The 13350-nt window shown below is 45.8% G+C and overlaps 1 protein-coding gene across 6 annotated transcripts in view; it reads left to right on the forward strand.

The window, feature by feature from the left end:
• Nucleotides 1-13350, forward strand: part of ARHGAP26 (Rho GTPase activating protein 26) — a 414886-nt gene that overhangs the window by 346808 nt on the left and 54728 nt on the right. The window lies entirely within an intron of this gene.

Raw genomic sequence — 13350 nt, forward strand, 5'->3', positions numbered from 1 at the left:
CTGCTCTAAAATATAAGATCTATTCATGTATTTTTTTTCATCTAGATTTGCAGCTTCTTTTGAAAAGTGCAGTGTGGGCACACCAAATCCATGTGGTGCCTATTGCCACATGATGCTCTTCAGTCCCCATCTTCTCACCCTCATGCTTCACTGTTTTCTATCTCCAAGGCCTGTGATAGATTAAATATGGCCAAAGAATCTTTGCAGCCCCTGCCATTAAAAGGTGGAGTCCTTGAATCTAGGCTAGCCTTTACCCTCTAACCCAATTTGACCAATAGAATGTGGTACAAGTGACAGCTTTTGTGTGACTTCCAAGCCCAGGCCACAAGGCCTCACAGCGTCCCAACTCACCCCCTGGGAACCCAAGCGCCACGTGGAAAAGCTCAGTCTGGCCTCCTAAGGATGAAGGACTACTGGAGAGAGAAGGCCGGCCATGCCCAGCGCCCGGCCACCAGTCAGTACAGCCGCATGAGTGAGTCCAAGAGAGACCAACAGAAAAGCTGTCCAGTTCACCCCTAGATTCATGAGAGATAATACACTCTGGTTGTTCTAAGCCCCTGAATTTGGGCCAGTTTTTTACAGCACTAGATAACTGATTCAAGGCTGTGACCTTGGAGTCAGGGGCAACTAGCCTGGGATGGGACTGGGGTGCCCGGCTGAGGTAGGAAGGATGGAAGGGTCTCCCTGTAGCATACTGGCCGCAAGGAGATGAGCCTTTCGGTTTTCAGAATCTTCTTTGAAAACAAATGACTCATAAATGAGATTCTAAGAAGTGAAGAAGCAAAACAAAACCCATAGCTGATGGCGGAGGCAACGAGAAAGATAGCTCTAACACTGGCATGGAAAGCAGGAAACCCTCGGTTTTAATCCTGGTGTCAACATTGACCAGCTGGTGCCAGTCCCTGGCCCTGGATGTGCCCCTGGACGTGCCCAGGCCCCCAGTCCCTGCGGTGGAAGGAGTGGGGCTGACCTGTCTCTTAAGACCAGAGGTTGTTCAGTGGATGCTTACAAAGGACCACAGAAGCGAAAGGCACTCTCTCCTCTCCCAGTGACCAATAGAGTTGGCATCGTGCCACCATTTTTCTGGAAGAGAGTGATTTTTAAGGAGGAAGTAAACAAATGCTGAGGAAGAAGTCAGGGGCCGTCCCACTAGGGACTTAAGATGCTTTTTTCAGACCGCTGGGGTAGGGACAGAGAGGCTGGTCTGGACTGAAAAAAGGCCAGGAGGACAGAGGGTGATGCCAGCCATGGAGGAACCCAGCCTTGGAGTTCTCCCTGCCCAAGTGGTCCCCACCCCTCAGAAAGAACTCACTGCCCAGTAGCCCTGTAAATACAACTAATTTCTCTCGTCCTTTCCGCTTCACACACACACACACGCGCGCGCGCGCGCACATTTCCAAGTTATTTCTGGTGACCTAGAAGATGTGTGCATGCCAGACGCCTTCCAATTCTGCCAGAATCAACCGTCCTCTCCGATTTTAGTGGCCAGCGAGAGGCGAGGGCACAGGCCCTGGAATTCAGAGGATAAACAAGGCCTGCATCCAGGCGGAGCTATTTCTCTGAAGCACTGCTGGCTCCTCCTGAGTGTGATTCAGATGCAGCCCGGGGAAAGCTGGCCTGCAGAGAGATGGCTGAAATTTTACTTAGGTTTTACTGATTGAGTCAACAGTCACTCAACAAATATTGTTCGAACACTTACTGTGGGCCAAGTGTCATTCTGAGGGAGTGAATATCGAGTGATTAAAACAAAAAATGAGAGTTTCTGCTCACACTGATTTTATATTCTAGCAAAGGCAGGAGGTAAAGTGGTATCTCATATATCAGATGTTGAGAAGTTCTGTGGCAGAAACTAATGTAAAGGAGATACAGACTTGAAGGGGAAGGAGGCAAGTTACTTCAGTTCTTTTTCTTTTTTTTTTTTTTTTTAATTTTATGCCATTGGAGGGAGGGTAATTAGGTTTATTTATTTAATGGAGGTAGTGGTGATGGAACCCAGGACCTCGTGCATGCTAGGCACGCTGAGCTATACCCTCCCTGCCATTTAGTTCTTCCTGCCTCAGTTTTCTCATCTGTAAAATGGGGTCATCAACCCCTCCACAAAAAGGTGTTGAGAAGATTAAATGAGAGCCTCTTTTGTTATGTCGTGCATGTTCAGCACTGTGAATGGCGATTATTATTAATGATTTGGAGGGCCTTTTCCACACACTGTCTTTTCTTTCCTGCTCTTCCCTCCCCCCTGGTATGTATTTTTCGGGTGTAGAGAGATGCCCTGCCAGTTCTCCTCATCTTCCCCCCAACTAGCTTCCTCTCTTGGTAGCCTGGAGCTCTCTGTCAGTCCAGTCTTTGTATTATCAGTGAAAACAAGGACCTTCTACTGTAGAGGCAGGCGCTGTTCCCTACTGTCCCAAGACCAGCCGGGGTAGGCAGGCCTGTTCCTGAAACAGCTGGAAACCCCTACATCCCATGGTACCTGATAGGCTGCGTGCCTCGCTCTTATTTATTGAGACCAAATGAATCACTGAATGAGCAATATGCATTAGACAAGGGATAACTGGTGGCCTATTTTTTTAAAGTCGTTTGACCATCTAAGTGCTGTTTTCTGCCAACAGAGTTACACCCAAACAGGCAGCTATGGTTTTGCTACACTGATCTTTATTTGTCATTCTTTGGAATGCAGGGATTTGAAAGAGGAAGTTTTCCTCTGTGGTTGAATCTGTTTTCTGCAGGAGGAGGATCTTTCCTGTTAGACTGAGGACACTGTTTCTCACTGACCTCCAAGCAGAAGAGGTCTGCTTAGACCATTGTGCCTGAAACTTTAGGGTGTCCCCCAACCTTGAAAAACAGCTTGAAAGCATAGCAGTTTGCACAAGGAAGCATTCTCCTTTTCTTGTTCCTCCTCCTAACTCTGCAGTGGTTCCAGCCTGCTCCGTCATGGGTGTTTCTTGGACGAGCCCAAAACCATCCCTCTTAGACCTCGGGCTCCTGGAGCCCCCATGGCCACCGCTCCTGCGGGTACCAGGCCAAGCTCCCTTGACATTTTCGGAGGATGGTCAGTGATGTGACCCGCCTGCTTGTTTTCTGAGAGCCTTCCTGTCAGTGTTTCCCGTTCCTCAGCCAAGATCTCCCTGGCCAGTCAGGAGCCCAGCTGGCTTCACTTGGTTGAGGGTGGAGATTCCTGCCTGGTGACCCATTTGATTTTTATTGGATAAATGTGTCTGGTTATTAGCGGTCCTTCCTTTTTTCACAGAAAAATTGCTCGAGGCAGGCGGGCCTCACACTTGGTGACCCAGCAGAAGTGCTTTCCCGAGCGCCAGGGCTGTCGCAGTGCCTGGCTGCCTCCAGCCTGTCAGCAGAGGGGGTATGGGAGGAGGCGGGGACCGGACACCGGTCCAGAGCTCGGCCAACATCCCTGTTTTCCAGCAGAGTGGAAATCACAAACGGAACAATGTTTTCCTTCACACGGATCACTTTCTTCCCCTCGTGACAGGCTAAAATCATATAAAGGGACTGTCGTTTCTGCTTGAAACTAACTAATCTTGCTAAATAATCCTCAAGAATTCCCCCAGTTTGGCATGACACAGGGTAGATGCGAAAGCCTTGAGATCTGATTAAACGTAGGAATGACCGAATTTCATTCTGAACTTTATACGTAAAAGTAGGTGTTGGGCATTTTAAATCTCCAGTATTCGGTAGTATCTCTAGGGAAGGAAAGAGGCCTGAGTATTTGCATGGCTTTCAGCACTGCTACGCCTGTAAGCAGACTTGGAAGGCACTCGGAAAGGCTGTTTTTCTCACGTTGGGTTAGATTTGGGATTGTTCGCCTCCCTCCCTATGTATATGGTTTGGAGGAATCTTATTGGTAGATCCAGGTCCTAAATTGGGTCAATTAACATCGCCTTAAAGTACTGCTTTTTAAACCCCTTTTTTTTTTTTTTTTTCAGTCAATCTGGAAAGCAGATGCTTCCTTAGCTGGGAACACATTTCTAGTTGGAAACAGCCACAGGGTCTTATTGTTAATGCCTTCTCTGCACCAGGACTCTAGAAAACCATGTGCCACTGTAGGCTGCCTTGGTCTCTGCACACTGGTCTTCTCGGGCAGGGACTTAGCTCAGTGCAGGGCTTCCCGGAGTGTGGGCCTGGGACCAGCATCACTGGCATCACCTGGGAGCTTGTTCAGTACGCACGTTCCCAGGCTCCACCCAGACTCACCGGGTCAGCAGCTCTGGAGGATTAGCCCTGCAGTCTGTTTTAACAGGCCCCGGAGGTCACTGTGACACACACTCAAGTCTGAGAGCCGGAGTCATAGTGCATTAGGCTGATGCACTTCCACAAGAGTAAGATCTGGATATATTTCTATGTAAAGCACTTAGGGCCAAGCCTTTGTCATCACTGGCACTTTGATTGTCCCTGCAGTGATGACAGTAGTGGAGCTTAAGGGCGCCCTGCCCCGGGCCCTCAGGGGAACCCAGTTAGCTCACCAGTGCTGTACCTTCCAACTCGACAAGGGAGCCAGCCAGCTGCTTTGCAAATGCATGCCTTTTGGTCACAAATCAAGAGAGGGTGGGTGCATCAATGAATCAAGGCAACAGATATTTTTATTAAGCACCTACCATGTGTATAACACAAGAGAATCAAGACCCTTGCATTGACAGAAAAGGAGATCGCAGGTATGTGATACTGAGAGTGGTGGTTCGACATTAACGTGCACGAAAGATGTGACTCCTAAATCGGCATCCCCCAGGCCGAAGCCGGAATGGGGGACAGGTGGAAGGAGCTGAGCTGGACTGAGTTCAGCAGATTCTTGACAGGAGGATTTCTGTGCCATTAATATGTCCATTATGAATCTACCAGAGCGTGTGTCTTAAGCAGCACATCCTGAATGTCTTTGACCACAGAACATGCTTTTATAGGACCTCCCTTCAGCCTCTTAAAACAGGATTCCACATATTTAGGAAATACCATTCTAGAACACTCTGCGTTTGAGAAGGAAATGCCTTTGTTCTAATGGATAGTGTTACTATGGTTATTATGGTTATTTCAAAAGAAGAGCAATTTAGTTTGTTTAAAGAGGTATGGCCGCAAATAGCTATCTGAAGATTGAAATGGGCTATATCATGACATAATGGGTTATATCACGTACAAAGCATCTGCAAGCTTTGGGGTCGGGTGCTGGGAAAAGCCCGTGTGGCCTGGACGGTGAGGCCTTAGCACTGCTCTTCCCTGACTGCATACACTTGGGCAAGCTACTTGCCCTCTCTGAGTTAAACCTCTTCTCAGAAGTGGAAATAATAATAATGACACCTACCTTCAAAGCAGTTGTGAGGATCAGATGAGATATGCCTGTGTAACATTTAGTAAATGGCCTTATTCATAGTAAGTGGTCAATAAAAATTGAGTGCTATTATTATTTTTTATTACCTTATCTTATTTCCTCTTAGATTGCGACCCACCCCCTCACCAGTGACCAAACCCCTACTGTTGATTCCTTTCAGTGGTAGCAGTAGATAGACACTCAGTGTTAATGTTTTGTGTATTTGTTCGATCCTGGTGTGACACAAAGCGATTGAGTGAAAAACATTGAGATGATAATTTTAAAAGAAATTAAAACAACTAAAACTGAATTAACTCCAAATAATAAAATACACGGAAATCAAAAGAAGCACTCCTTTTGCAAGTCAGGCTTCAAGCTGTTTGCACAAAGTCCATGCGTTTAGGTATTTACTCTCGAGAGCCTTGTCAAACATCTACCCTATTGTTTCTCCGTTGGGTGGAACCAATTGGATCTGTACTAATTAGACTATAACCTAATTGCAATCCTGAGTTTTCGCTGGGGCATAACTTAGCCTCAGGAATTCCTTTCCAGCCTATGACTCTTTGTAAATTTGCCTGTTATTATCGTAAGAAGAAAAATAGTTTCTGGAAAACATCATCCTGAAATTCTGCATCTTAGTCGTCTACTGCATTTGTTCTATCTGGTTCTCTCTCTTCCGGTGCCTCTCAGCCTCCTTCTCGAGGAAGCAGCGAGGGTCTCCTTGAGACATTGCTTCCTTATTCCTTCCGATATTCCTTATAAATTGAAGAGGTGATGGGGCTGTTCCTTGGCTATTGTCAAAAATGCTCAGAAAAAGGGATAAACTAGCTGCTTTAAGGTAACCTTCTTACCTCTTGCTGCTCTATTTGAAGAAGCTGTGTTTTCAGAGGGAACCAAGACAACTTTTTCCACACAGAAACAAAGGCAAAGTTACGCATCCAAGGCCAACCTATTAGAATCCTAAGGAAACATCAGTACAGTGAAATAGCATAATAATTCAAGGAGAATTCATTTAAAAGGGGTGAGAGCAGGAGAATCACAAGAGTTAGCGTAGTAAACCAGGGCTAGTAGCAGCCAACTACTGACCATCCTTCGGCCAATGGGACATGAGTAGAATATGGTTACCAGAATCCAGAAGAAGAGAGAGTTGCATCAGGTCAGCACCTTGCAAGGACCTTTGGTCAAGGGACTGAGGTAGAAATGACCAATCAGAAAGGGAGACAAAGGAATAATTACCTTGGCCTTCTCCTTCCTCCTGCTAATCTCCTGCCAGACATCCCCACTAGTGAACCCAACAGGGAGCCCTGTGGCTGAAATCCATGCAGGTGAGCTCCCAGAGAAGAGGGCAGGATGGGGAGTGGGTGCTGTCAGCACAGATGTATAGTGTGGTACCATTTATAAAAGCCAAAGGGTGGGACCAGAAGGCATAACCATCAGTAAAGGGCTGCCTAAGTAAATCGTAATGTAGACTGCTACCCCATGCAGCAGAGGAATGAGGTCGTCCTACACGTGCTGGAGTAGAGCAACCTTGGAAGGCGCATTAAGGGAAAGAGCAAGGTGTGGGGTAACGTGCAGCTGTGGTTCTCAGGCCATGAGCATCACCTGGGGGGCCTAAAACAAAACCTTCCAACACTTAGGTCCCTTCCCTGGAGCCTCACAGTTCATCGATCTGGGGTGGGATCTGAGTTTTGGTATGTTTCTTGAACTTCCTAGGTGATTTTGATCTGCGGCTACATCTGAACAGCATTAGCGTGCATTGTGTGATTCTGCTTACATACACGAATCCAGGGGTAAATACACAGACAGACGTGTAAACGCGTTTGTAATATTTCTGGAAAGATACAGGAGAATGCAGTCAGTGTGATTTTCTCGAATGGAGGCAGTTGGGACAGTGACCTTGGCTGGAAGGGACACTGACTTTTCAACACTACCCCTTTAGAATTTTGGAATTTTTTTTCACAAGTGCATGCATGGATTTTTTTCCATTTTAAAAAGTCAGTTAAAAGTAGATGTACTCAGTTTTGAAATTTGCCATTCTTTTATTTATTATCTTCTTAAAGTTGTGGAGTACATCTTTGTGAGAAAGAGTTCTCTTTTTTTAAACCTCTAAAATGTGTTATATCCTCAAGAGCTAAGAATCTGAATGAGATGCCTGCCATTAGGTTGAAGAACAAGGGCCGTACCTGGAAAGTGTTGCTTTTGGTATGTTTTAAATGGAATTAATGCTATTTGAATCATTCATTCCATGGCCAAAGGACCCCACCTCCCCAGGCTGGTCTGTCCAAGGCTCCAGGTCAGTTTAGTCAATGGTAACTCTTAGGACAGCAGAGGAGATTTGTCTCGGGGAGCTAAGTAGAGTGGATGCAGTTAGCCCTCTACATCTGACTGATTTCAGATTTCTTATTAAACTGGGAAGCCCTAACTTCGGAAACCAGAAAATCAGCTAGCTGCTCATGAACTCCTCTCTGTCCTCTCAAACAACATTGTGCAATTTAAGTAGTTCAGTTTTCTTGAGCTATATATAGTTCTTTCACCTGATCTTCATCTGTCATTCTCCATCGGCCATCTACCCAGTTTCCCTTAAAAGCCCCATTTTAAAGCAGAATATTTAATGGAAAAACCTCAACTCCTGACCCTTATGGAGGTAGGCTAGAGTTACTCCATAATAATTAGCAGTTGCTCTGGTAACTTCAGACACACTGCTTAAATCACCTGTGTTCGTCACTGTCTCCTGCCTTCTGGACAGTCAGATCACATGCTTCGTGCTGATGGAAAAGGAGTGACTTAGTAACGTTATAATCCTTTTCAGCTTCTGTTGTAAAAGGAGGAGAAATGATACGTTTGTGATTAGACACACTAAAAAGATGCGTTTTGGTTTGTTTTGTTGAAGTGTAGTTGATTTACAATGTTGTGTTAGTTTCTGGTGTACAGCACAGTGATTCAGTTGTATATATATTCTTTTTCATATTTGTGTTCATTACAGGTTAATACAAGATATTGAACATAGTTCCCTGTGCAATATATTAGAGTCTTGCTGTTTATCTGTTTTTAGTGACTAAAGCAATGACGGAGGAGAGAAATCATCTTAGGTTTTGAGCAAGTTGGAAAGCCCTGTTTAGTTTATTTTGTTCACCACTATACTCAGAGCCTTAGAAGATGTAAGAGGTGAAACTTGCAGACGAGAATTTAAGGATAGCGGCACCAAGGATGGAATGGGAGAATGAAATTGGCAAGGCTGTCATCATGTCACGTCAGACATCATTCCCCTCCCTTAGCTTCCATTCACCGTGCCTTACAGCACAGACCTCATGGTAGGAGTGCCATATAACTCTCTGCTTCCTCTGGGGGACAAACAGCCCCCACCCCCAACACACGCATCCTCTTCTTCTCTTGACCCTTTGTGTGAAAGTGGAATTAGAGGAAATACGTACTTGGTCATCTCGTGGCGGTACTTAAAGTGTGCAGTTTTCACTGAAAATGAACTGGCAAAAGATCAAGAATCAAGAAGCAGGGTCATGGGACTCCTGGACATACTAATCCAGCAGAGGCAAGGTCCACATGTTAGTGACCGACACAGCCAAGGTTATCATCCCAGACAGCAGTTAGACCCAGCACCGTCCCAAGTGAGGATGGCAATTAAATAATTATTAGCAGAGAAACACCACCAGCTGCTCTTGCTTGAGCTTCTACCCTTCTTAAAATCTCAATGGAACGGAGACTTACCTCCACCTTACATGTCCCCTTCGAATATGGCACCTCCGGTTGAATATCTGCCACTGTAGCCTGCGCTTGGCAGGCGCCAACATCAGCCTTCAGAATCAGCCAAATCAGACTCAGTCCCTTCCCAGCCAGCCGGCAGACACAGAATAAATACCTTCTGTTCAGGATACCGTTCCAGGCACGAGCAAGGAGACTCTCCCCTCAAATCTCTTACAGCCCACGTGGGGGAAATCAGATATAAGGACATCAAGGGAACTTTGCTAGCAGGGAGAGACAGATCTTAAGTGATAAGTGAGTGGTCTGATCATCCACTCAAAAGCACTTGTTGAATGAAGTGCCTTTGCAATTTACACTGTATCAGTAAGGTTTCCGATAACCTCCTGACTTCAGCTTCTAGATCTGCTCTAAGTTTGCCATTTCCTTGTCTGCCTTGGTCCAGTTTACTGAGAATGGGGGAGGAGGAGTTCCGGTTCTGTGTAACCTTTTTTATCCTGTTAGCCAGGAAACTTCAAACTTCGTACCTCTCGAGCTCCACCCATTTTGAAGCACTGGGCTTAAAAAAAAAAGATGGTATGGAGTCCCAATTCTTCTTTTCCACTGAGGTCTCTATGGATCTAACCTTTTAGGTGGCAAAAAATTTTACATTTGGACCATAAGAATGATGTAGAGAGAGAAGAATACTGAAAGGAATGAAAAGTTGGAATTTGATCACTTGAATATGTTGCGTGTTTCATTTTTGCCCCTCCCCTAACAGGAGAATTTCTCTTTAAGGCAGTGGTACTTTTCTTCCTCCCCCAAAACTAGCAGTTTACTAATACTTGTCGCAAAAATCTATAATAATTTCTGGTATAAAGCCCTCTACCAAATTGCCTATTAAACTGAAATTTAATTCATACCTTGAAGGATTGTTTTCTGACCTTATACTGGAAAAAACGAGTTCTTGAGAATTCATAGTTCTTTAAACTCAGAGTAGCCAGGGAAAATTAGTGAAAAGATACTCTGCCCTGCTGTGGGTCAGGAGAAGTCTGGCTAGTTAATTTTCATGCAACACCCAAGTCTCCATGTAGGGAATGAGAGCTCTTTTTTTCTGGTTCTTTCTCTGCAAGGATATTCTAAGTTAAATTCCGTCTGCCTCACAAGGCAGTTATTAATTCTGCCTTTAATTTCAGCCCGAGTCAGTTAGGCAGTATCCCCACAAGCACGTGCCCTGGTTCATCTTTACAAAGAAAGAAAAACTCTTCTGCAGGATTTTTCTTTGCAAACTGAGCTGATTTTTCCCAGCTCTTCTTCCACGTCCAGAAATGTCAGCTCCTGGAGTTTATTCTTTTCAAGGTACAATTTCAAGTAACCAGTTCCAGTGGCGATACAAAGGGAGGCTTAACACAACCTGAGCTGAGTTGATACCCTCCATACAGCTTGGCCACACAGAGCCCTGCCAGCCCTAACCTGAATGCCTGTTGAAATGCAATCCGAGCCGGCTTTCCACCTTACTCCTCACTTTTGGTGTGTCTCATTCGAGCAAGTTCACCAGCTAACCCACTGAACTTGGCAGAGCTCGGGAAGAATTGGGTCTCTATGTACAGAATGTTCAGCGGAAACCTGACACCCTCCTCTCAAATATGAATGTGTAATCAGCATGTCGGGCCCCTCAAACAGGAGAGCTGTGTGATTTCAAGCAGAACGCTAGCTGTGTCCTGCTACAGCCTCACACCCAGCTTTCCTCCAGGTTCATCAAGAAATATAAAAATTTGTAGTAAAGAGGAGAAAGAAAACACTCTCTCCGCTCAGATGAGCTGACCTGTATTCCGCCATCTCTAAAGATGTTCCCTTTGCTCTGGAGAGAGGATGTCCTTTCAGAACTGCCTCCTTATGCGTCACCGTGGGGCTGCCTTTGCTCCCAGGGCAGCCGTGAAGCTGCAGTCTGTGTCTGTGCAAAGCTGGCGGTGGACCCGGGACTCCTCCTGGCCGGGCTTTGGTTTTGTTGAGTGGGGCATACAGGTTGAGATTTGAGGGGCTGGGGTGAGACGGAGGAGACACGAGGGTGGTAGAGGTTGGGTGGCGAGCTCTGGGGAAAGAACTAAGAGGAACCATGACAGGGTTTCTCCTAAGGGGTGTGTGATAGGACCCCTTGTCCATGTCACCTCATGAAGTCCTCAGGAAAAGTCAGGTTTTCATTATCGAGTCCATCACAGTGTTAAGCACGCAGGCTCTGGGACAGGTTTATTTGAGTTCATATCCCAACTTGACTGCTTATGAGCTGTGTTGCTGTAAAAAAGTTAACTTGCCATCTGTAAGCCTCCTCTGTTTAATAATAGTTTCTACCTCCTAGGGTGGTTGTGAGGATTACATAGTTCATGTAAAGCACGTAGTGTGCCTTCAAGCACATAGTAGGTGCTCAGTACAAGTTACCGATTAGTGTCACAGTTGTTATTGTAACAATAACTGAGGATGTGAAATGTCTCTGGGAGGCTCTCCTAAGATGCTGCGTCCCTCGTCCAGAGGGCACGGGGTGAGAAGGGAGGTTGCCTGCAGGGATCCTGTCATATCTGAGGTGTAGAATAACATAGACACCCACCCCCCACCACCCCCAGACCCACCCCAGTCCACACCTGGCGCTGAGCACCACACCTTCACCTGGTTTCTAGGCTGGTTGAGCACCTTTAGGTCGTTTGAGGGGGTTAAGGGGGTGTGGAGCAGAAACACAGGCCAGGAACCCAGGAAAGGCTGGGAAGAGCTGGAGCTGCAGGGAGGTCGGGCCAGGAAGGGGAGCAGGACCAAATGCAGTTGAGGGACTGTTTTTGCTCCATATCACCAGCCTTCAGCTGCTTGGTGTGGTGGCCCTCTGCGTGTCCAGCTGCTTCTGCCGGATACTCACACCTGGCTGCCGCTTCCCCATCACCCTCTGGGTCTGAATCTTCTTCTCCCCTCGTGGCTTTCCTCTGCTTCTGCCCAGTTCTCTGCTTCCCAGTCCTGTTTCCTGAGGGTGAGACTCCGACGGACCGAGGCTGGCTTTGTGCTGGGCCCCGTCACTGACTGGCGGCCCGTCGGTGGAGCGGAGACCCTGACTGCAGGGGCTTTGGCAGTTCAGTCACCTGTGGCCGGAGGGACTGGGTTACAAAACTTTGCGGCAGGAACTGAGGAGAGAGCAGGTTCTAAAGTCGCCCTGTCCAAGATATGCCTTACTTTGCATACAGTTATAATAACCTCGGCCCCAAGATTTCCCATCATCCAGTGTTCTGGAATATAATACTCTGCTCTGTTCATTCACAGAACAAAAATGAATAATTACTGATGAGGCAAGGTACAGAGAACTTAGGAGGAAAAAATTACATAAAAATCGTAATAGCACAGAGGTCTGGATAAAGAGCAAGCCATCCATCATACCCAACAGTTTCTTGGGTCACAGCTTTATCGCAGCAGAAGCCGTAATTGACCTTTGTCACCCCAGTTCCTCAAAAAGGAAACTCTGCTCGATATATTCTGATTTTGAAAGTAGAAAAATATGTGTGCTGTATCTTAGAAAGGTTTCCACTGGTATAATTAAAAAAGCATGGGTGCTTCAGTAATTAAATTTGACTTATTTTAGAGTTACTTGGTGGAAAGCCTTGTTTTTCACTGATGGAGATTTTGCAACACAATTAATAGCGTGGGGAAATGAAGGAGCCGGGGAGCACGTGAGCAAGCCAGGCCCACCCTAATATTTTCATGGGGATTTTTTTTAACTGGAACTGGTTAAGAATCTGTTTTGCACCCCCAGAATGGTGAGCAGTCATGTTCCCCACCACAGGGAGAAGTCCAATTACTCTCATTCCAGTGTGCAGAGAAACAAGATAGTGGGTGCAGCACGAGCGAGGTGGCTTCCACGGCCCCTTTCTCCTTCCTCTAGTGCAAGGCGTTGCAGTCCTCTGCAACCAGAACATTCCTCGGTCATTCAACAGGTATTTACTGAACGTCCGCATGTTCTGATGTTAAAGATGGGTTAGATGTGGGTAGTGCCCTGAGAAATGACAGATTGCAGAAATGTAAAATATGTTCATTTATTACATATTCATAAACATATATATTAATTTATTTTTATATAGAGAAAAATAAATTAAATGAGTGAAGGTGGCCAAAAGGAACAAACTTCCACTTATTTTTTTAATATTCATTTTCTTTATATTTAAAAAATGTTTTCATTTACAATGCTGTGTTAGTTTCTGGTGTACAGCATCGCAATTCAGTTATACATATTTATACATGTTCTTTTTCATATTCTTTTTCATTACAGATTACTACAAGCCATTGAATACAGTTCTCTGTGCTATACAGTAGGACCT

This window comes from Camelus ferus, chromosome 3 (assembly GCF_009834535.1).
Source record: "Camelus ferus isolate YT-003-E chromosome 3, BCGSAC_Cfer_1.0, whole genome shotgun sequence".
NCBI classification, from domain to species: domain Eukaryota; kingdom Metazoa; phylum Chordata; class Mammalia; order Artiodactyla; family Camelidae; genus Camelus; species Camelus ferus.